This window comes from Opisthocomus hoazin, chromosome 8, assembly GCF_030867145.1.
Source record: "Opisthocomus hoazin isolate bOpiHoa1 chromosome 8, bOpiHoa1.hap1, whole genome shotgun sequence".
Classification (NCBI taxonomy): domain Eukaryota; kingdom Metazoa; phylum Chordata; class Aves; order Opisthocomiformes; family Opisthocomidae; genus Opisthocomus; species Opisthocomus hoazin.
The window spans coordinates 66,694,297-66,718,907 of NC_134421.1; the positions used below are offsets into that span (position 1 = coordinate 66,694,297).

General features: G+C 45.8%; 1 protein-coding gene across 6 annotated transcripts in view; it reads left to right on the forward strand.

Annotated features, from left to right (window-relative positions):
- The window catches only part of FRMD4A (FERM domain containing 4A), a 392,745-nt gene that overhangs the window by 163,376 nt on the left and 204,758 nt on the right, over positions 1-24,611 (forward strand). The window lies entirely within an intron of this gene.

Genomic DNA, 24,611 nt, shown 5'->3' on the forward strand with positions numbered 1-24,611 from the left:
AGTCAGAGATGGCCATGTTTTGGAAGGTTTTTTGGGGGGGGTGAGTGTAAAACTATGAGGGGGGATTGCCAGATCATTTATCTTCAAAAAAAAAAAATACCCCTCATGCCAAGGTGACCTGTACTCTCTGAATTCAGACTATGAGAAATAAGACATTCAGAATTTTCACTCTGGCATCTCTTGAGTGAGATACTTCAAATTTCAAGGACTAGTGATGAGGAAACTTAGGCATCAATCACAAACGTGAAAAACAGGAGAGCCTGCCAGCTTTCTAGCCTGTGGTCCAGTCACGAAGCTGTCCTGTGCTGTGCAATGGATTCGAGCCTCTCAGGGCAGGCGTCTCCTCTCAGCTCTTTGGCGAGTGCCCTGGTCCCTTTCCCACAGCTTGCTGAGGTGGAGGGTAGAGGAAAATAAGTTGGCAGCTGCCCTGTCAAAGCCTCTGCGTAGAGCATGAAATACTGAAATACTCTTCAGGCTGTAAGATTTGAATCAAATCAACCTAATGACTATTTGCCACTCTTGGTTCGACTCTTTTCCCCAGCTCTGAGTACCATGTGTCCCAGAGAAAATCCCTAAGGGTTTACATCTCCATGACAATCAAAGATGCAACATCCGCATCTCATGACCACAGCACGCTGTGAAAGTTACTCTGCGTGGGAAGGGGCCGGTGCTTTCTTTGGACTGTTTGCAATTGCTGTAGGATAAACTTGGTGCCATCATCCCTCTTGGTCTATTTGTAGCTTAGCATCACTTCTTCAAGCTGGCTGCCTGACACCTGGGATACTGAGAGTCTCCATGGGGCAGGTGTCATTCAACAGTGAGTGCTTAGAGGCATTTTGTCGCAGGGTAGCTCCAAGCGGTATCTCAGAGACTGCCAAGATCTAGAAAGCCAGGGATGACTGAGTTGATGGAGGCTAAAAAATCCTACACATGCCTGGTTGTGTTTGAAGGGCATGAAAAGCCTCCTGCCCTGCTGGGAACCACCCAGACCTATCAGAGCAGTCGTAGGGAATCATTCCTTTTCTGGCTCTTCACGTCCTGTCGTGACCACTGTTTTGGAGTTGTGTCTAGGCTTTGACTACTCTTTTGTCCATCCTTTGCTTCCATCTGAATGTCTTTCCCCAGGGGTTTTGGGGGTGTTCAGGGTTTTTTTTTGTAATGAAGGTGATAATAGGCCAAATAAAATACGGACCAAATTCTCCAGAGCTGCAAGTGGTCTCAGTCCATAAGATCAAAGGATCTCTTCTCAGGCTGTGTTTTGAACTGGTCCCCAAAATGTGTAATTCCAGAAATCCAGTGAAATGTCCCAGCTGGGATATTGCAGTCACAGCTAAAAATGTGATGCACGGACATGTCTACGCGGTGCCACGCTGTGCCATGCCGGAGCCCCAGCTGGCTCTGGAAGAGCTGGTGTGTCTGTGCAGCATTGTGCAGGCGCACACTGCAGTAGTGTCACTGCTTCACCCCCCTTGTCCCTCTGCAGAACCTGGGGCTGGAAGACTCGGGGGTAGTGTGTCCAGGCTTCACGTCTCACTGACTATCAGGACTGTGAATCTAATTTAGCCTCTATGCAAATCAAGGAAATCAGCTTTCACTGACAAGCAATCATGTTTCCAGCTACCTGGGTTCTTTTAAAAACTACCTAGAAATTGTGGCAGGAAAAATTTTGCATAATCTAGACCAAATATTCCGAATGCAGAATCATTTTGTCTGACATGATCATGCACAGTTTTCAGGCTTTACTCATACGTCACCTTGCCTTGTGGCTATGTTTGATCATAAACCCCCTGTCCGTTGAGCAATGCTAAAAATAATCTTTACTACTGGATACAGAAAAGTAAACACAAAACTCAATATGAAGGAAGGGCAAAACATAAAGCTCTGGCTGTTATAGATCATTCTAGCAGCCAGCTTTGTCGGAGGTCATTAATCCATTACCAAGTGTTTTGCTGTTACCAGCAAGACTAGTGCTTGGATGAGGGGTACAGGGCCAGACCCACGGGGCTGAATGGGCTGCAGGCAGATGGACTGCCAGGTAACAGGACCCTCCCGGGAATGATCTCGAAGTCTGCTCCATGCCATGCATCTTCATCCGTGTCAGGTTTATTGCTGAAAGAGTGAAGCCATCTGTCATTGTAATGCTCCTCTTCCAATTCTCCAGTGCCCTCCACTGCTCCAAAACAGGCGATTACTTAAAAAATTGGGAAATTTTGGTCTATGGAGCCTTGACTTGTCTTTTTTTCCTTTGAAGAAATCCAGTTTTAATGCTCGTTGGACCACAGGGGCAGTAACCCATTCCCAGACCTGTGGACCCTGACAAAGCCCACTTTAACAGTTCATATCAAGCTAGTGAGCCCATTTTAAAACAGTGTAGAGAGAAAGGTTATAGTAGACATCAAATGAGAAGTAACCATCAGTTACTCAGCTCAGACTAACCCACCTTCATGTAATTTGGCTTCTGCAGGAATACAGACTGAATAAAGACTGTAGGATTAGGCCAGTTTTACTCTGGGCAAGGTTTTAACTTAGTTGTCTTATAAGGAACTCACCTGGAGGGAGTTCAGCAGAGTTTCACAGGGAGGATGGCAAGCCTTGGCAGCAGATCTGTTTAACGCTTCCTCTGGAAAGGTAATATTACATGTGAATTCTTTTTAAATTTTTTTTTCTTTTTTTTTTTTTTTTTTTTGAGGAGACTAGAGATTTGCATCCACATGGTATGAGCTGCCACTTCCTTCAAGGACATGATATACTCACCACATTGTCATCCAACTATCAGAAAAGCAGCTGTTTCTGCACTGACACTTCCTTTCTCCTGTTACCAAAGTGCATTGGAGAGCTTTGCTGGTCTCTACAAGCCGAGATAAAAGGGAAGCCTCTAACATGACATTTCATAATTAGCTGTCAGCACCGGCGGGCCGCCACGGAGCTGCTTGATGAGCTGGGACTTGGCTGCCTGGAGAAACCCAGACTGGGAGGCAGGGGCCAAAGTAGGGAGGCAGTGCAGGGACAAGCTCAGCAGGACCCTCAGGAATGCTGAGGGAAAAAGGGGGTCTGGGTAAGGAACACAGGCTCTGAATCCTTGTTTCACTGCTTGCAAAAGGCATCACTGAGCCAAACCCTCCTTGCCTCTGGACATGCTAATTATTCTTGTGCAGTCTGCAAAAGGAGACCTCTCAGGTACACCTCCGGACCAGCCTTGCTGACTTCCAAGCATTGCCTTAGGCATATCTAGAATGAGCTGCTGTGATACCTCGTGTCCAGCATGCCCCGGGATGCTTTGCATGGGATGTCCAGGAGGGTTCAGGAGTGAGCTGGGCTGTGGAGCCTGCCCTGCTGAGGGGCACTCTTTTCCTTGCATTATGGATGTGGCTTCAGACCTGGAAGAAAAAGACTCTCGAGCAAAGGGATAATAATTCTGGTGGAAAAGTGAGCCCAAAGTAGTGAACATCAGCTGGCCTCAAAAAGGAGACTGATTTCTGCAGGCACGCATGATGGAGCTGTAGAGGATATCTCAGTAAAGAAAGAGAGCCCTAGATAAAGTCCTTAGACCATGAACACAGTATCGCTGGCCCACTCTAGATACGACCTGGGAAATGATAGGCAGTTTATCTCCAATGGTTCACGGGGTCTTAGACACCATCCAAACACAACCAAGCCTGCCAAATCCAAAGTACACTCTGTAGCTCCATCTACATTCCTGCAGACATCTATTTCCACGGCTGGCTCCTCAGCTTTCCTCCCACCACATTCCAAAGATACATATATATGTAAGCATATGCATATATGTGTATATATATATATAAAATATCTCTTTTATGTATAGATATATATAAAAATATCTGTGTATATATATATGTAGGACACTCTCTGATGAAAGTGACATTCAGGAGGGCTTCCTGGCATGGAGAGGGGCTGTGGTTGTTTTGCCCTGGGTGGACGTTGCAGTCAGGATTTGCTGTGCTCCAGCCTGAGAAACAGCTGCTCTTTTCCCTCCCCACATTGTCAACTCCCAGCAAAGTTAACATCAAAATAGCAAGGACAGAAAACAAAATCTCTGCTTCTAATACCACAACTTAGTCAGAGGAAGTCAGAGGAAATTACCTGGGATGCTGCAAGTATTCTAACTCATCATTCTTCCAGCTAGCGATGAACAGGAATTAAGGTCTGAGTCAAACTCTTGTATCCAGCCAGTCCTAAAGCTGGATATTTGAAGGAAAAGGAATCAAACTCTAACACTAAAGAGTCCAAAATGAGGTCCCTTGGCCAGAGGTGCCAAAGGAGGCAGGGGTCCCTGGAAAGCTTTGGCAATGGGGTTGGCACCATGATGTGGACAAGGCCACCACATCCTGGTAAGGGTCTTGAGTGATGGCTACCAATGCCCACGTATTCCAGCTCTTAAAACAAAGTTGCCAAGAGAGGAGTATTTAAGCCACCTCGCCATTCGTTAATAATAGAGTAGTAGCAACAAAAGCAGCAGCGATAAGTGCCAGCTCTTCTCCTCATCATTCTACAGATAGGGAAACTGAGACAGTGGGACATGAAGCCATTTGACCAGCATGCTCCTCACCTTACCGTTTAAAAAGCAGTAGAAATCCAACTTCCAGAATCACAGTTTGGTGATTTGTTCCATCTAGAGTATAACACTCCACCACAATCACAGAATAATCCAACCATCAATGCCTGGGACACAGAGCTCTGATGCCAAGGATGGAGTATGCCTTTGGGTGTAGTCCTAGCACGCTCTGGCATAGATAGGTGTTATATTTGTCTGTTCTTCAGGCAATTACATCCTTAAACTTCCTATTTTCTCATGCCATCCACACTGGTAAGCAGTAGTCATTTTTATAGGTGGTTCTGTGGACAATCTGGAGAAAGAAGAGGTGCAGAAAGATGGTTGTGATGAATTTGCTTCAACCACCATTTGCACAGTGAGTCCCACACACAGCAGTCTCCATCCCTGCTGTAATCAAACAAACATTCTTGCAGTTATTATCGACTCCTTCTGTCTGTGTTACATTTTTCTTAATAACCACTGCAATAATAAGACATTATCAACGTGTAAAGTGATCCATTAACCTCTATAGCGGCAATAAATTGTGTGGCTTTGCCAGGCTGCCAGGACTTGCTAATCGAAGAGCAAGCAGCAAGTTCATACTTGGAGCAGTCACAAATCATGCATAATGCAATAGCGTGGGTGCTAACCTCACCCTCTGCAATATAATGGGTATTTCCATGTGTTTATTTATCAGAGAAGTCAGTTCTTTGAAGCAGCTCCTAATGTGTTTCTCTCTGGCAACAGCAGCATCCTCCAGTTTATCCTCAGCATCCGGTTTGCAGGAGATTTAAAGCTTCATCTTCCACTGCTGGAGTCAGCCTGAGTCTTGCCAGTGTGGTAGGTAGGAGCAGAATCAGGCCCCTTGACCTGCACTAAAAGCTGAGGTTGCTCAGCATGACTGTGCCATTAAAGAGATCCAATTAGGCAGCTGTTCGTCAGGTTTTGTTTAGACATTTCTGAAAATAAGAACATAAAAATTATCATACCAGGTCTTTCCAATGAATGATGTAGTGAAGTGTCGTGTCTCAGGCAGCAACCAATATTGGGTGCCTAGAGACAAAATGTAAGAACAAGGCAAATACATAGCCACAGCCCCCACAGTCATCTTCCAGCCACTAGTTATTTGCACTCAGGGGTTTCTTGACCCAGAAGTGGAGCCTTCAAATTTAGCAGCCCACAGAAGATGTTCTTTCATGAATTTGTTGAGTCATTTTATGAACCCAGCCCAGGGACCTGAGTTACTAGGCACAGCTGCCATGAAGAGTCCTGGAGCAGAAGGAAAGCCATGGTGCTGTTCTGCAGCCCTGTGCACAGTACTGTCAACTGCAGATAGCTTCTAACCTCACCCCCATGAGAGTCAGGTCATGCTGTTGACCCTCAGAGAGCCTTTGTGGAACAGAAGAGCTTTGTAGGGCAGTCTAGGCTTCCTCACCCATGCTGAACAACACACAAAAAGCAGACAGTGAGAATGAAGACCTTGGAGTGCTAATGCCAACAGAGATGTTAGCAAAGGTGCTGTAAGTAAATACAGCTACCAAGGGACAGAGCAGCACTTCCAGTAGCTGGAGAGGCAGACCAAGAGTTGCCAGTTATCAAGCTTATTTTGTAGTCAGTGGGGAGACATTGACACTTTTAGGTATCATTCACCCCTCACTGAAGTAGGCAACTGAAGCAGGTCTGGTGTCTCAAACCTTGCAAGTGCCCATTTCTTTTCACTGATGCAGGAGTCCAGATGACAAGCTCAGACAAAAGCAACCGAAGTTAGGAGAGGTAAATGCCACTCCAGATGTCTCCTACAACAGACGCAGGGTGTTGTTACAGCTTGACAGATACAGGAGAGCTGAAGCAATAAAATATAAACTGGTAGGAATTACAGGGAAAGACTCCAAGGATGAAGATCCAGGGAGTCAGAAAAACTTTTCACATTTCTTCATCTGTCCATATAAATCTACAAAGCTCAGAACACAAACAAACTGGGGTTTTATTTTGCCAGTGTTAGCAGTTTCTTTTTCATTTTTGTGCAAACCTAGTTTTCTCCTTGCTCGGAGAAAAACCATCATTATTCCGTGCCTGTGGGACCCCAGCTACAAAACAAAATTTGCCTAAAGGGCCATTTACCTGATCTGGTAAGGCTTTAAAAAACCCTCCTAATGTCTCTCATGAGTCTTCTGTTTCCCTCCTTTCTTTAGGGACATGTCAGCCTCTCTGCTATCCATGTGGCTTTCTCTTGGGGCAACATAACTCTCGCTCTTTCCCTCACAGAGTCACATATGCCTTCCTACAATATATTAAGATTAATCAAAGCGGTGTAAAAAGGATGAAGTTTTAAAAGGGGGAAAATTACACAGAACAAAGAAGCATTCATCTTCACAGTGTTTGACATAGTCCATATGTCACATACCCTGTTTAAGCCTTAAATCTAGCTCAAGGCTGAGTACCTTCCATGCCATGCTGGGCAAACCTCTATTTCTTCAGGAACTGAAGCAAATCAGGAGTGCTAAGCACCACATAGGAACTGCCTGCTCAGATTTTAAGATTTGATACTGAGATTCACCAAGTATTTTCATGTTCCTTTCAGTCATCAGGATTTGCAAAGACTTTAGATCAGATCCCTCACAGAAATATGGCACAGTCCTACTCCAGCTGAGAGCATGATTGCTGTTGTATGCACCACATCCAGCCTCTGCTACACATCCACAATCTGGGAATGTGGTGTTGTTGCCAAATATCTCCTCTTTTATTTATACAAGCCCTGGAAGTCAAAGGTGGCCTCTGCAACCCCTTTGTGATGTTTACAGGGGCGTGTCTCCAGGGCAATGGGGTCAGGCAAGTTCCCTCCCTAATTAATTGCTGTCTCTGTGAGTTATGTGGGAAAAGATCCGACCTACCGGCATACAAAAACACCAGGGAAATGTCCTTCCATCTTGCAAAGGCACCGCTTGCTATGTGCTGCTGTTCTTCTGGCCAGGGTTTTCCAGGAGCCCATCTGCCTGGACGGATGGAGGCTGGGACCACTTTCCCCAGCAAGGACCATACACGGGATAGTGGATGGGGAGGAGAACTGGAGGTGGGTCAAAGGCTGCTCCTGAAGAGTCTGCTTGGTGGCAATAGGGGAAGGTGCAGGTTGCTCTGTCTTCTTTCCTGAAGACATTCCCTGAAGACGTTTTCCGGGGTGTCCACATCTGTGACAGGACTTTCACTAGAGGCTGTGCTGCCCACATCTTCTTTCAAGATCAGAAGGAGGTCTGAACAAAGCGCTTTGTTTGGAGGTGACACATTTTGCTTCCTGGCACTTCAGCATGTTGGCAGGGCCTCCAACGTGTCAGCCAAACCCATTTTCTCAAAGGCATATAATCAATGAGTTACCAGAAGTGACTGCTTCTGGGGTGCCATGGACATACCATGTGCATGGCTCTTGCACTGGGGCTATACAGGCCTCCACAGCTTCCTTTCTCATCCGTGAATGAACAGGACCACTGCTCTTTCCAGCACTACACTGGCCCTCTACTCAGGGCTTTAGAGCAGTGTGACCTTATCTTCTGTCTACTGGAGAGTTCACCAAGAACTTGCTGGCTTGGTGGGCATGCCAGCAAGCTGGTGAGTCTAAGTGGCTAGGTGCAGGCTCAGCTGGTGACGTCCTGGGTTTCGCACTCTGCTCTGCCAGCCATTCCCACGACACCCAAGGCTGAGGTACAAAAGGTAACAGATGAGCAGCCAAGTGGGTATTTCTCCTGGAATACCAACAAATGAGGAAATTTGGGAACATCTAACATTAGATATGAACTTCTCTGAGTCCAGAAGTGTTTGGTTCTGGGTTTCTGTTTAGGCTCATGCTAGTCAGACCTACCAAGAAGTCTAAGAACAACCTTGCTGTAGTATAATGCAAGGCTGTCACAGGAGCTTAAATTCGCAGTTGTCTCTGTCGGTACAAGCGATGGACATGCTGCACACCCAGTCCAACACCGTGCTGACACTGCATAACCCAGAGCACCAAAACAGAGTGAAACAAAGTAAGAATCTCTGTTCAAGTGGGGGGGCTGACCTTCTTATTTAGCCTGGATTGCTGCACCCGGCAAAGGCACTCGCATACACTGCTTGCCCAGAGGAAACAGGGATGTGTGACAGTCTGTGCAGCCCCCAGGTGTGACACAGCTTTGCCACACACAGGAGCAGCCCGTGGGCTTTCACGGCTGGGGGCTGCAAACAGCCTTTTTCATCCTATCAAGCTGCTGGGTTATTGCCAGCTCTGATGGAAATGGTTCGTAATTGAATGGAGCTCCACCCAACGTGTTTTCCCACATCTCTCCCCAGGCTAGAGTAATCATAGCGCTTCTGTATAAAACACCATGTAAGACTGGAAAACTGGGGTTTTTTTTAACAACTTTAGGCCAACTGGATTTGCAATGACAACTTGTGCTTATCTGTCTCTCCCAGCGACGCAATTTCCTTTACAGTCTGATTCTGTGTGCAATAAAACATAAGCTCAGTCCCTGTAGGCACTGCAACGCCAAAACATCACCCTGTTCTCCTTGTCTTCTTATCGCTCTGCCATGCCCAGATAAATCAGCTAGGGAGGATTTCTTACAGTGGGAAGTAAGAAGGTCCACCAAGATCAATAGGAGCTGCTAAGGAGCTCGAATACAAGTAGTTTCCCTATCAGGACTGCAGGGAAGAATTTGGCTTTGCTATTGATACAGACCATAGGTATCATCCAGGATGGAAAATATTGTCAGGAGCTGCAGGTTGTCCTTGTTCTCCTCTTATTCTGTTGCCATACCTGTGTCTTCATGAAGTACAGAACTTCAGTGGGTTTTCCTGTACTGAGTGAGTTTTCAGTTCTGACACAAAACGGTGTCCTATTGATGGATCTGATAGATACCACATACTGTATTTCAGTCTGTGCCACTGCTGTCCCTGGTTTCCATTCACTGAGCTCGGCTGGGCATACACTGACTTGAAACTTGACTCCTTCGTTGCAAATATAAGGCATGCTTTGAGCAGTAAATGATTTCTCTCTCTTTTTCATTAAAGACAAAAAAAAAAAAATGTGGTCTAAATAGCAATCTCTTGGAATGTACTTTCCTCTGATGCATTGTTACCACAAACCACTCTTCCTGGCAGCCTGCAATTAGTACTGAAAAGCAGCCACTGCTTTAAAGAGTTTCGTCTTTCAGCAGTTAGTAAATACAGCGTGTCTCTTTTGAGGGTCTGTGACGGCAAGGCCAGGACGTTCCCTTACCACAGTTTGCCTTTTTTTCCCACTGTGCTGTTCAGACTGGAGATTGTCTCTTCAGGCAATGCAGTTGAATGAAGCATCAGTGACAAGTACCGTCATCTTAATCCGCCTCTGCAGTCAACTACGTGAAAAAGGGGGGTCTCCAGAGGGAAATTCAGAATTTGATGGGCTGAAGTGCAGTTGGATATGCTTACGTCTGCCACGAACACCTGAACTCCCTCTCTGGGAAAAACCAGGAAGACCATCACGAGAGCGTGTTTTACGTTACCTACCCTATAGGCAATCTATCAGACTAATTCCATTAGACTGCCCTGTACACTTGCCTACCAACGTACCTTGAAAAACCCTGAAAGTAAAAGGCAACAGCTCATCCTTCTGGATGGTTTACACAGTCATGATGGTTCTGGTTTCCTGTCTCCAGGTTCATATCCCCATAGGGATATGCAGGGATCTTCCTGGAACTGGTTTCAGTAACATGCAAATGGAGGGATTTCTTCTACTTTTCACATATTCAAGAGGTTTCCTGCAAAGAAGAATATTTGTATTATTATTCAGCTGCCTTAAGCAATATGCAGATTTGCATTTCATTTGCAAGACCTAAAAATCTACTCAAAGAACTTGTGGTTCATGGAAACGGCTGAACGAACGCTTCTCTATCCCCTATGGAGAAAATGAGTGGTGCTTCATGCTGGTACCACCAGCCTGTCTGCCTCTGGTCCTGGAGCTTGACTGCTTGTAGACACTGGTGGAGATGTGTGTTATGGCTCTTTGTCCCCTCTAGTGGATAAAGTTCTACCTACAAGGCTGGTCTTTCTGTGAGTTGGACCTGAGGGGGACCTTGCTTGCAGGAATATGAGAACTTCTGGGGAGTGGACTGGTGTGAGTAGAAGCCCCCCAACCCAGGGCTTCAGATCCGGTGAGCAGGGAGATCTTCTCTACTCTGCTTTCGTATGAGGTACTCCCCTCCAAGGTCCTGACTCAGACGTGACTCAGTTTTTAAAGCTCCCAGTAAAGCAGATCGCAGTCGCCTTTGCTGGCTTTCTCCACTGGTAGATCCCCAGCGACTCTGCTGATGCAGGCAAGGGTTCCCTGTGGGCAGCTGGGAACTGTCAGCCATCTTGTGCTTAAAAAAACAGGTAGGCATCCTGTGAGATAGCAGGGGGGCTTTAGCAATCACAAAAAAACCTGTAAGAAGCAAAGACCCTAACTCTGCACCTATTCCACATAAAGAACCTATAGAAGTCAGTCATGCTTAAGATATTTCCATTTTTTCCTGTCTCTCTCAGTCTCTTTGGCAAAAGACATATGGAACTAATTATGAACAAAGGCCAATTGTTTTAATATTTAGAGTTTCCCACATCAAGCTGCTGGATTTTTTCTTTGACTTGTTTTAATGCATGTGCATATGCTGAGCAGATACAGAGTTTCTCTTCTTGATTTCAAAGAGTTGCCTTAATATTATGTCCCTAACACCTTCATCCTGGCTTTTGGACTTTGATCAAAACAAAGTATTTTTAGTTTTGCATTAAAATAAGAACAATACATGGAGGAAGGGTTTGGCTCCGCAGCTCAGCAGATTTTGCTCTCCCAGGTAGACTGCTCCAAGGAAAAGAGCGTGGGCCAAATCTTTTCCATTTTACTAAGCAAATTCAGAATACCTCTGTGTAGTTTGTGGGTCAAGAAGCTCCCACTTTTCACACATTAACTCTAAACTGCATCTGGACTGGTACCTGTAGCTGAGCATGGAAATGAGCACAACGTCTAAAACACATTTCTAAAAAAACACATAATCCAATCTGGCTGCTTTGGGACAGCTCCTGGTGTTGCAGTAAATCTGTGGAAAGGGAAAGAATCCTTCTCATTTCCAAAACAGTTGTGTACAATTTAAAGTGTAAATATAGTTTCAAGCTTTTCTTCCCGAGAAAGGAAATAGCGTTGTCTAGTAGTTTGTAATGCGGTTTTATAAAGAGAAAAAAAACTAGACATTGAGACTGACTTTCTGAAAGCGACACTTCACAGTTATAGACGGCTCTAATATAACAATTTTTATAAGTACACGTGGAAGCTGTAGGCATCACCAAACAGGTTTTCACTGACACATATGTGTATAGATGTGATTGTGAGTGGTAATGTCTGTTCTTTGTACTTGTGCACGTACTGCGCTACGCCATACACACCACGTAGCCTACACTCTGCGTAGCCTGAGTGCCTGTGTTTAGCTGAGCAGCCCAGAGGATCTGTTCGAGCCCTGCGCTCTGGGTCTGTGCTTCCCAACATCTAGGAGGGAGGAATATCTGAACGCAGGATTTAACATTAATCTCTGCACCAGATGGTGATACACCAGATATTCTTTTTAAGGTGAACATGTGATTTACTGTACAGCAAACCAGAGGGGTCTGCAGTCACATGGCAAAATGTATAATAACTCTGATAGAGCTTTGATTAGACAACTGACCTGATTACTGTCTGTAGCAACAAGAAGCGAGCTTGACATGTTTGGAACATTCTCCCCAGAAGCTTAATTCTTCCATCTCTGTAGCACAGCAATCCCGCTGAGCGAACTACACCAAGAAACAGAAGGAAGCTAAAGATACGGCGCTTGAAACATGTTGTTAAGGTTACAAGGCTTGGGTTTTCCTTTTTTTTTTTTTTTTTATTCCCTTTTACTCCCTCCTTCTTTCAAACAAGCCACATCTTGACTCATACGGTCTGATGTGAAAACCCACTCAGCTATTTGATAGTTGGGAAATCTAGATGAGACTGTAAGTTATTTCAAAGGAAGCTTCTGTGTGCTGTGAACTCTCTCTCTCTCACACACACACACACACACACACACGAGTTAGCTCTGCACTATGGTAGTACAGACAGCTGTGACTCCGGGTAGGACCCGAAGACTTTTATTCAAAATACCATATGGATCACTGAGGAGACGCAGTGTGGAAAGGGTAAGCCATGATTTCTTTGTCCTGAATGCATGCCCAGAAGATGAGGAGGGTATCATTTGGTAGCAGTTGTCTGCCCCGTTAGTAGTCAGAGCTAATAGGGGTTATGTCACAGTGTGGTGTATGCCATGGTGTGTAGCAATTACTATTGGTGGGACCTGTGTGGTGACAATTGGGAATTAGTAGTAGTCAGAGGCTGTGTGATAATTCAGGGTACTAATTGGTGCCAGCAGGAACAATAAGATACCATGCAGCAACTAAAACTAGTTAAAGGCTTTGTGATAATAGTTGGAGGTAATAATTGCTGAAAAGGATCATTTCTAATTATCAATACTCGTTGAGGCAGTGTGATGGATATGACAGCACCGACCTGTAGCAGTAGGGAGTAAATGATAATAGCGTCAAATAACAAATAGCAGGCTGATGTTGAAGGGCTCTGTGTAAGTGAACGTAGATGCAGATGCCCACGAGTGTCTATCCCAGCAGAGACGCACAGCGAGCGGTGGTTGCACAGCGTTGCTCTGGTCGGTGCCAGCCAGCGTGACACGGCGGGGCTGGCGGCCCCTGGCTAGCCGAGGCGACGCTGTTGCTCTCTTGCTGTAGCAGGCGTAGCAGCGGCTCCCGGGAAAGCCGTAATTATGTCATTAGTTTCCCGAAAGCGTGTCGCCTTAGCAGCAGCGCCCAGGAGACCAGGGGGTCCCGTTTCGTTGAAGGGTTGACAGGCTGGCAAAGAGGCGGTGGCTGGGACGCGGGTCTCAGCTCAGCGAGGGATGCGCGACTGAGGAGCACACGCCGACCCGTTCGGGCTGCCTTTGCCCGGCACTGCCAGAGCTGGCAGGGGTGGCATGGACCCCCCGGGGGACAGGGACACCTTCCACACCCCCTCTGCTTGTCACTGCTGATATCTCCCGAAACGATGCTCAGCTCGAGGGAACGGGCACGGTCTGCACGGTCCCAGCCGTAGGGGGTTTGGGCAGGGTGCCCCAGGGGTGGGCGAGGGGTGCTGCACCCACTGGCCCAAGGCTAGTGGCACGTGTGGAAGCCCCACAAGCCCAGAGCAGCTCAGAGTTGCTCAGCGCAGGACAGGGAAAACTTTGCTCAAGGCATCTGTTTCGCTAAAAAGCAGTTTTGTGGCAGTTGAAGCCACCTGTGAGTTCACTTCGAGTCTGTTGCGTGTGTCACTCAGAAAAAAAATCTGGCTCTGGAAATTTCAAGCCAATTTTTTTCCCAATTTTTCTTTCAAATAGTGTAATTTTGTTTGGATGGATGCCTTCATCTTTTTAAGGGATGTGAAAAAAAAATCTCAAAAATTAAATGCAGGTCAAAAACTGTTTCAGTTAAACACAAAAACTTTTGGTTTTTGTCTGTTTTTCTTCCTTCTCCATTTGGCAGAAAGGAAAGCAGAATAACTTTGTGTCAACCTGAAACATATTTTCTTTGCCTTTCCAGTCCATCAAGCACACCAAAGATAATCAATTATTCACACGTCTTTGGTCTGCTATTGTTTGATTGTTGTTTGTTGCTTTGGAGTGCATTCAGAAGTGTCCCTCCTGGTAAATCTGGGCTTTGCGGTTCAAGACGCTGGTTCTGGGGGGGGGCCCAGAGCAGGCAGCCCTGCCTGCAGCCCTGGGGGCAGGTTTTATTTGCATCCCACATACAGTGCCCAGCTCTGCTGTAACATTGGCCAGGGTTCCCCCCTCCGGAGAGGCACTGCTGTTGCTGACCCAGATCACAGGAGGCAGGTTGGCATCTGGAGGCTTTGCAGCTGCTCCTGCAAGCGTGGGGAGGTGAAGAAGCTGGTGTCTCTTTCAAAGGCAGCTTCCCGCAAGGTGGCAAATGATTTTTTGCTGCAGGGCCAGCAACCTCCACTGCTGCTGGCCATGGCAGGTCCCTCCCTGTCTGGAAGGGGCTCATGCTTCCACACAGACCATACCTGAGACTGATGACCCAGGAGACAAGTCATAGAACAGTGTGGAAAACGGGAGACCACTCTCCTCCATGCACACACACATCGCCTTTGGAACCACACTGCTCCTATTGACCTACCTGAGCAACAGCTGCCAGAGTCCTCTGGCTTTGCTTTGTGCCTTATTTCTCCTGATGGAGAGATGCAAAAATCAGCAGTAATCTCACAGGGTGTTTCCAGGAGGTAACTCCATGGTGGGGGGTAAGGGAGACCATGGAAATACCTGCAGGAGGAGATGTTGGAGAAGGTCAATATTTGTATAAAAGGCAAGAATGGATGCATAAGGATGACCAGCGCTGCAGGTGACTTAGCAGTGTGTACACACTTAACAGCTCCATGCACAGCCCAAGTGACCGGCTGCTGTCAGAGAAGTTTGTGTTGTTTTGTTTTCACTGACATCCAAAGTTTATTTCTCTCCTTCCCACTCCTTGACCTAAGGTTGGGGTGGTTTAGGCTTCTTGTCCAGCAAATGCTGGAGCTTTGCTAGAAGGGTTGCCAGAGAATTCGGTAGGTAGTTTTTTGCAACTGGCTCTTTTTTGCCCTAAATCTCCGCCCTTACCATTATTCTCTCCACCTTGCCACAGAGCTGCCCCATCAGGCACCTGGCCCATGAGATCAAGGTCAGCCTGGTTGAAGCAAGGCATCACAGTCTCTCTCTCCTGAGCCTCCCACCAGCTAGAGGTGGATCCCTTGCACTTGGGTTTCTGAAGACACGCAGAGGCTGCGTTTCTAAGCTCAGAGTTCACAAAACCGCGCTCTGGAAGTGAGAGAACCCAAAATAAGGGCCCGAGTGAGAAAGTTGCACATGTAAAGCTTGAGATGTGAGAGATCTTTACAATGCGTGGCATCCATCCAGCAGAAGAGATGGCTTTGCAAAGGCTTTTACAAGTCCAAATAACAAAGGGCAGTGCTAAATATTAGTAGGTATCTCACAGAGGTCACCAAACATATCAGCTGAAGCAGAATTAAGTTTTGTGCCTCGGGGCACACCGGCAGCCAGTGTCAGGACTGAGACATGAGTTGAGTTCGTCTAAGTCAACACTAATGTCAATGACATACCACCATCCTAGCCAGCACCTCGGGCTGCCTTGGATCATTGCAGAGGTGGTCAAAATACTCTGCCAGGGTTGCAGAGGTGGTCCCCCGAATGCCCAAGTTTGGCCAAATTAATAACTCCTTAAACTCCAGCCAGCTCTCCTTTAGCCAGCATATAATTGACACCTTGGTCAGAAGCAGACACCCCAAAACCTGGTAACGTGAATCCTGTCCCTAACACAGTATTTCTCAACACAGAGCCCTCCCCACCAGACCTTCCTTCTCTGGTTCTCCTTCCCCCACCAGTAAACATGCACGTTAAATATGTAGTCGTTTCTCTTGTTGCATTATTAATGTGAGACAGTTTATGCCTGCAAGCTATCTTTATTATATCCATGTGCTGCGGATGTGTGTGAGAGGAAGATGAATAGAGTCCTGCTAATGTCTAACAAATGCCTAGCACCATTCAGAGATCTCTTTCTGCCGTTGTAAGGCACTGGTAAAAAAGAACAGATATATACTTCTTCTCTCAAGACCTCACTGGCTATTTTCCAGCCATGAGAATGTTTCCCACCACAAACCCAAGGCATTGTTTTTTTGAGTTAGAAAGCCTAGAGAAAATATGCAGCTTTCTTGTATTAAAAAAGAACAAGTCTGCCCTCTCTTTTGCCTTCAAGGCTCAAAGGATGGTACTACAGATGCTGTGTAAAAAGGAAGGCCATCCCCAGATTAAATGAAGTGCTGCAAGAAACAAATCAAGCTGGGAGAGATATGGCTGGAAAAGCCATTTTAAATTAGCTCTTGCAGTTTGCACCCCAGGTTTAGGTCCCAGCTCTCAGCTGCGGTAAATTAAAGGCCCTGTGCCCAGTTGTGTCAGTGCATGCTTGCAGCTCAGCAGGATTTTAGTCTAGATTGCTTTTTTATTTCTTGTGCCTCTGAAGAATATAAGCTAAGATTAAAGATGTAGCCAGCGCCCTAAGCCAGAACCCCACTGTCCATTACACAAGTGTAAATCTACACCGGCGCAGAGCTGGGACTGGTGTTTTTACCTAGGACACTTCCTCTCTGAATGGATATCCATGAACACTCATTCATATCACGACTTAAAAACACACCAGGCAGAGATAAATCTGTAAATGGATATTTATTGCCATAGAAAACAGATGGCAGAAGACAAAACTCCCATGTTCTTATCCCAAGCTGCAAGTACGTTAAGAATGCAGCAGGAAACGTCATTCCTCCTATAAATAAATTTCTCTTGAGAAGAGAGAACCCAGGGTTTAAAAAAAAAAAACGAACAGTCTTTCTGCTCCTCAGGCCAAGTCTGAGGCAGGTTTTCCCACGCTATTCTGCAGCTTATGGCGGCCTCTGCTTTTGGCAAGAGAGGAGGTTGCCTTCAAGCAAACCCAGCAAAAAGAGTTCGGGTATGTCTTGCTGCTGTACTGTACCTACCAGCACTTTTGCTACTCTGAGTTACTGACTTTCTTTTCCTACTAGAAAAAGCATAATTCAGTGTTTGGCTTGTTATTAATCATTTTTCCACATGGATTCAAGAGCAAAGTGGTTGGAAACCTCTCACACCAAGGGCTGTAGTGCAGAGTCTAACAGGGTGGAACAAGGCAGATCTAGTGGCGTGGCCCTCATTTGTTAAACCCTCTCGTGCAGGCGTCTGTGAGCGATGCTGTGAGCATTCACTCTGACACCACAACTAAGCGAATGCTTCAAGGGAAGTTGATCTTTCCAGTTCACACTATTTACCTGCAAAGTCTTACACTGGAATGCAGGTTCCACAGACCTTTGCTTAGCAACTTTAGTGACATATTTTGGAACATTTTCTCGTACCTTGACAGCATCCCTACCAGTCTGATAGACTGTCAAGGTGACAGCAGAGTTACTCAGATACTGTGGATAACAAAGCTACAGTAGATAATTGAGCGTGGAAGTTGCCCAAGAGAGAAGAGAGACCTTGAAGTAAGGAACTCCTGTTGTCTTAGCTTTTTCTGGAAGTCACTCAAGTCTCAAGGTGATGAAACCAATATACAAACTTAGAGCAGTGAAAAAAAAAAGCATAATTTTGCAACACACTTTATTTGCAATGAATTATTCACCAGCCCTATAGACAAATAATTGCGTCAAAAGAAAAAAAAAGAATCACAGGGTAAGCTTAAGTAGCAAAACTGTCACCTGTATAATGCTCTGATATAATCACTTGTGACAGCCGGAACATCAATTTTATCTGCTTCATCTGCGCTTTATCTTTCCTGACCTGTTCACAAGTATTTTGGAGGAATTGGCTGAATTTGATCTCTACTTAGACAGATAAATGCTTGGCGCATCCTCTCAGGTGTCTGCAAGTTGTAATATTTTGTGACACTTCTAAAAGGTGTAACAAATCAAAACAGACTTTCCTGTGAAACGGATCAGGAGCTGTGCCAGAGTTTATGCCCCCAAAAATGGACGCAGGTTAGCAGTGCAAGAGCTAAGAGCATGGCAGAGGCTAATGGATGGTGACTGGTGAACTCTGCAGAGTTCAGAGCTGGGATACTGCCCAAATTGACTGTCAAATAGTTGGAGCTTAACTGAATCATTGGAAGCTCTCAAGGCATGGAGACCTTCACGAGCAGAGGCTCTGCTGTGAAATTTCCAGTGCTTTGGATTCTTATTTTGATCAGAAAATGAAAAGTTTTCTTCATTAATTTTTGGCATTTGCTGCCTTCCTGTTGGCCAGACCCTGGGACAACAAGGGTAAGTCAGGGGACAGAGCAAGGCCAAGCCAGGGGTCAGAGGTTGGGAACCAGAAATGAGCCAATTTTTTTTGGATTGCAGTGAAGGGGAGGATCATGTGAATTCAGCTATAAAGGTCTGGAGGGGATGGAAAGTCTCCTGTAGTTCATGGGCCCTTTTGATCATCCAGCTATAAGCCTGCTCAAAGGGCTTTCTCGGATAGCTGATACCATGCCTGGATCATACCCCCACCAGCAGCCCAAAACTCACGTGTTATGATGGTTTAGCAGCAAACTAGGTTGCCTCAAGTAGCACTCTACAGCTCAAAAGGCAGGAACTTATTGCCCCTATAGAGAGCTTCCTGGAAGTGCTTTTCCATTCAGAGACTGTGTTTCATGCAAGGCCAGCAACTGACAGATAATACGAAGTGGTAGCTTGTGTATTTGAAACATCTTGCTCGCTCAAAAGCTTCCCAATCTGCACCAACTTGAAGACCTAATTCCAACTCAGCTTCTAGCCAGGATTCATCCCTGGAAGGGCTTAGATATGCCTTCAGCTGGGTTTTAAAGCCCAGGCATAGAAAGCCTGTAGACCTTGTCAGTTCATGATCCATACAACGGATTGCTTAAATGTAGCTTCAGCTATCTCCCAAAATAACAGCATTTTCAGACATCAGGTGCAAAGTACAATACTTGCCTTTTTCTGGTTCATAATTCCTTGATCAATCTTTCCATCCATTTAGATCAGGATACTGTTTGTGTACGGAAAAAAAAACCCACACACATCAAAGAACAGTGGATGAGCAACAAACTTGGACTTCATAGATCTTTTCCATTTTTACTCTTGGAACGTCTTTGTTCCAGACCAGGCACCAACACAAGTCTGGTTAAACACCAGCAGTGACATTAGTGAAGTTCACAAGCACCAGGACTCCCCTAACTGGCCTGACAGAATGAGGCTGTTCTGACCAAAAGGCAATCTGTTCTATAGACAGTCACACAGTTTCTATTTTGCTGATTCAAGAAGTTCAGTAAACTTGGTTTAGATTTCAAACACACTTCCAAACTTCTGGTCAAACTTTCTGTCTAAGCTTAACTTATTTCCTCGTGAATTATATATTATCCTCATCATCTCAATCATTTCTAAAGGCTTCAGAGAAACGGTGACTTTTCATTCCACCAGCAGATGCATATGAGTGATTCTTAGGCTCTGATTTTTCTCATTGGGACCAAAGTATCACACTCTCCAAATTGCACAGGCAAGGAGCGCAATTAGTCTCCACTTCCCAAAGATACCACATGAAAAGCTTTTGAAAAGATAATGGACTGCTTATGATGTGATTTAGTCACCCGCATACACTCTACAATCCAGCTGTACTTCTGGAATATATTTAGAAGGTGTAATTAGAGTTGTGCACGCTTTGAAATAAGTGAGCAAGTTTCTTAACTGAGGTTGAAACTCATTTTAGTTTCCAGCACTCCTTCTATAGAAGCCACCAAGTCTTGATGGGTTGGGACCATGGATATCTATTTTCTCTCCAGGTTTTGCATAATCTCAGATTAGGTAAACTCTGTGTGAAACAATAGCTAAAGACTGATAACCTGCAATTAATGTTGCTGCACTAAGCATCTGCCCTTTGAGGAACAAGTACCATATTACTGTTTTACCACTTTAGTTCAGAATAGAAATTGCTACAAGTGAAGCCCATCAGCCTTAACTCGAAAGTTTCTGCCAGGAGGAGTTTCCACCCTGCCAGCTCTCAACAGATGAGTGATGGGAAGAGATGTGTTTTGGAGAAACTCATTTAAGAGAGATTAAAGGTAGGGGTTTGTGTTCTTGCGAGTGTGTGTTTCCCATGTCAGCTACCTTCAGCCAGCCCACACTTACAAGTTTGTTTCTTGCAACTGTAATAATTTTTATTACCTTTTGGGGCCTCTTCAGTAGTCAAAGAAGAGAGATTAATATGATTCTTCTGATGACAACTCTTCCTCATATCTTCAAAGCCATTTTAGGGTGGGATGAATTGCCCTCTGTGTTGACATCCATCTTCCATTAACTGTAGGAGCAAAAGCCTCTCCAGTTAGAGGAGATAAACACACACTGCCAAGTCTGCTCTGCATGCTTACTCCTGGAGACCAGATCCAGCTGGGGCATCCAGGTGCGGCCGGATCAGATGCGAGCATCCCCACAATTGAGGTCTGACCTCATGACTGTGTGTTCACCCCGTCTGCACAGGGCCCTGTGAACGTTTGGTTTAGTAGCCCAGGGTTTGTGCTCAGAAGCCCTGCACTACCACCTCCAATTGTTGTGGGACCTGTGGGAGAAATTGTCTGTCCTTGGAGGGGAGCTCTAGGGGGGCATGTGCACTGCAAAGCAGATGGGTTGCACCTTCTTTCAGAGGAGATATAAATCTATGTCACAGCCAGAAAATCCAGAAAAGCCAGGAAAATCAGGAAAGCAACCCAGCTCGTTCATGCTGGAACTACTGTACACTTCTCGCAATTATTCCTGCGTGGAAGATTAGATGAGCAAGAGCTGGCTCTGTGCAGCTGGTCCTTCAGTCAAGGCCTCCAAGCAAAGTGCAAGCCTGCATGTTACCAAGAATTGTGCCTCTTGACATACAGTTTATTGCTTTTGCAGCAAACTAGGTGGCTACCATGGGCTTTACTGAAAGGTGTCAACAGTGCCATCCTTCTGGTGGCCCTGCTCTCATAGCCTTGCCGGTGGTCCTGGGCATCCACTGCTCCTCTACACCAGGCTGGAAAACTGTACCATAACACAATGACTGTGCTGTCTTTGGAGTGAGACACGGGCAGAAGGCTCTGCTTCCTTACTGCTGTGGATCACTTGATCATCACCTAAGTCCCAGCAGAACTAAAATTGGTGCCACAAGGACAGCAACTCTTGCTCTTGTCCACCATATGGATGACTCTACCAGATGGCAAGCATCAGATTCTTTGGCTCCAGCCCCCTTTCTGGGTCCCTGAGACCATGTTTGCAGAAACAGTCGCTGAATTTTAGGAGCTTCTTTATTTGAGTCTGTTTTGGGGCGCTCATGGTGCTGTTTCTTTTGGAGACATGCATGTTCAGACAGCCTGAGGGAATGTCTGAACCTCTCCTGAAGGATAACACCATGGCCATCTTCTGGGTTAGTCTTCCACGTTTATATGCTTGCAGGCTTGAGATAAGGGCACCAGAAGTAGATCATTGAAAATGCACAATGTGGCTTTATGACCAATGGCTTGGTAAAATGCCAGACACCTCACCTGAGTACTGGGAGTCTGGGGAGAGAGGAGAGGGACTGGATGCTGTATTTGCACCCTCTCCAAATGCAGGATAGACATATTCTGACATTCAAAGCAATATGTATCTCTCATCAGTTTCTCTGCATGAATGTATTTACTGCATCTGGAAGAGATGCTGAGATTTGCCTCTGTGAGAGCACTGTGAGATGCTCAGGGGAAGAGCACAGGATCAGCGCACTCCCCTGATCAGTGTGATCCATGAGAAACTACCACTCTTCAGAAAGGAGAATGCTAATGTCCTTTTCCTCCTCCACAGCAGTCAAAAAAAACTCTCCAACATTTTTCTTTTACTGATCCTTTTGCTATATATTCAGTAGCCACGGTACGTCTCTAACCACAAGGCTTTTCATGCACAGGTTGTAATATTAGCCATGATGCTCTGGAGTATCTTAGGAAGCTGAATGAGGACAGCAACAAGTGGCTTTCTGTCCTTCAGTCTCCCCTTAATCAATCTTAATGCATCAGCAGACAGCGAGGAGGAGGAGGAGTAAGGTTAAAACCCCACAGGTAGTTTGTCCTCATTAAAGGTTCAGATTTCAACAGAAAACCAAGAAAATCAAGTTGCAAGTGTTTCACAGGCTTTCCTTTCCTCAGAGCTGAGCTCAAAACTGTTACTCTTGACTGAGGGCAGAGCCTGGAGTTCCAAATTTTTGAAAATACCATCCAAGAAAACCTGTCACGGCTAATATGATGGATGGGCTATTGCAAGAGGGGAGCTTGGCAATCCTAGGTCACAATTTAAAATTATTCCTTATAATACATTGGGCCTTACATATTACAGAAGCTCCGCAGACATTGATCCTCTCCAGACCTCTGCAAGACTGAGTCAGTGCTGTCGTTCCCACTTGGCAGCCAGGATGCATTCAGGGTAAAAGCCAAGGTGAACTGGTGACACCGTGCAATCTGGATGTGTTTGAAGCAGGCTCAAACTTCAGGGCTTCTGTTAGCTGGAAATGCACATCCACACCCCCTTCCTCCCTCTCCAGCACCTCTCCACCCAGTCCATGTCTGCAAACCACACCAGAGACTGGGAGGAGGCTTTCTAATTTTCATAATTTCCACTCTGAAATGTTGGAAAACTTCCTTTTTCCATCCTGGACCTTGCTGTAACGCCGCCATCATGTATCCTCCTGTAAACTTTCAAATGCACCAATAGAGGCAGTTTCCTGCAGATGAAAAAGGGTTTGCTTCAGTCACAGTGAGTGGGAATCCAGCCAAGAAGAGTCGTAAAACCAGGGGACGTTGATTTTTAAAAGCACAGCTATGTTAGTGCATTCCAATGCATCAAATCAGTCACAGGAGAGCAGCTGAAGTGGCCTTGGGGCCAACCTCCAGCTTCTGGAGGGTGGTGTCAGGGGAAAGGTAAGCAGGCTGATGCCAGCGGATGATCTAGCCTCTTTTCCTTACAATCAGTCACAGCAGACTGTGTGATGCTGGCCAGGCTCCGGGTTGCAGCAGCATTTTGAAAACTTTTCATTCCTGAGTTTCATACTAATCCACGGATGCTGTTATCCACCCCAGACTGGAAGGGAAATTGCTGAAAAATTCAGGGCAAGGGCGTAGGTAGCATGAATGTTTTCCTGCAAAGGCCAAGAGATGCAGTGAGGTGTCTGAACATCCCTTATAGAGGCCAGAACTGGTATTTTCTCTGAAGTCAGTACCTGAAATAGTCCTCTATTTATGGGATTCAAACTGAAAGGACTCTGTTTTGGAGGGAAGGGAGCAACAGTTTTCTGGAAGTCAGCATCTTTTAGAGAAACTCCAGACAGAAATCCACAAATCCAGATACCCTGAATCACTTGAAGAGGGATCAGGGATCTTCTGCAGCCCAGGATATGTGCCACCACGTTCTTGTACACAGCCCCTCTCCCTTTGAGGTCTGTGTTTTGCAAGAAGATATTACAGGACTGGCCTCAAATTCCCCAGGCACCGGTCTCCAAGAAACCCTCTGTTGTTTGAGTTTTGTAATGATTGCCCATCAGGGAGGCACTGACCATCTCTCCCTCCCAGTTCCTAGCTTGTGAAGCCAAGAAATACCAGCATGAAAAGGTTTACATTCTCTATCCTGGAATGAACTGACTGCGTCCGGTCAGATGGGGACAGAGCCCAGAATGCCATCTACGTGGGCTTTTCTTTCCCATGACAGTTTCCCAGTCGGAGCTTGAGTAAACATAAGGTCATCACCAATTTATGATTGCTGAGATATATGTCTCTCCTGATAGCATTTTTATAGAAGCAGTAATATGTTTTCATTCTTGCTATTCTGCTCATATCTTAATCACTCTTCTGACAAAACCAAACACCCTATTTTGAAATCAAACAGAGGGTGTTCCCTGCCAAGGCAGTGATTCTTGTCTGACTGGACCACTGCCCTATACAGTGTTGATTTTGGTAGGCTTCAGACATAAATCTTCCCAAAGACCGTTTCTCTCACTGCACAGAATAAAAGCCCTATTATTACAGCTACGATGCAGTTGGGACATGTCTCCGTTGCCCTTTAGAACAAGGCAGCCACTTAATGGGGCTGTTCCCATCGCTGAGTACCCTGTTTCATCTCCTTTTCATGAGGAAGCAGTGGGGTTCCTGGCACTGAACCTGGGGAAGGTGAGGGTGGTGGGATTGTTGCTCTCTGTCCCCTCTTTTTGGCTGAGCAATGGCTTGGAGCAGTGTTATACCAAAGCCTAGGCAAAAGTACCATAATGGAAATGTGCATTTATGCGCCTCCTGAATCCTGCAATAACCCAAACGAAGTCAGTCAGGACCAATTTCATCTTGAAGTGCCTGGTTCACATAAGCTGACACCTCAGCTCTAGGAAGGAAGTTTTTCCCAGCTTTGCAGGTTTCTGGC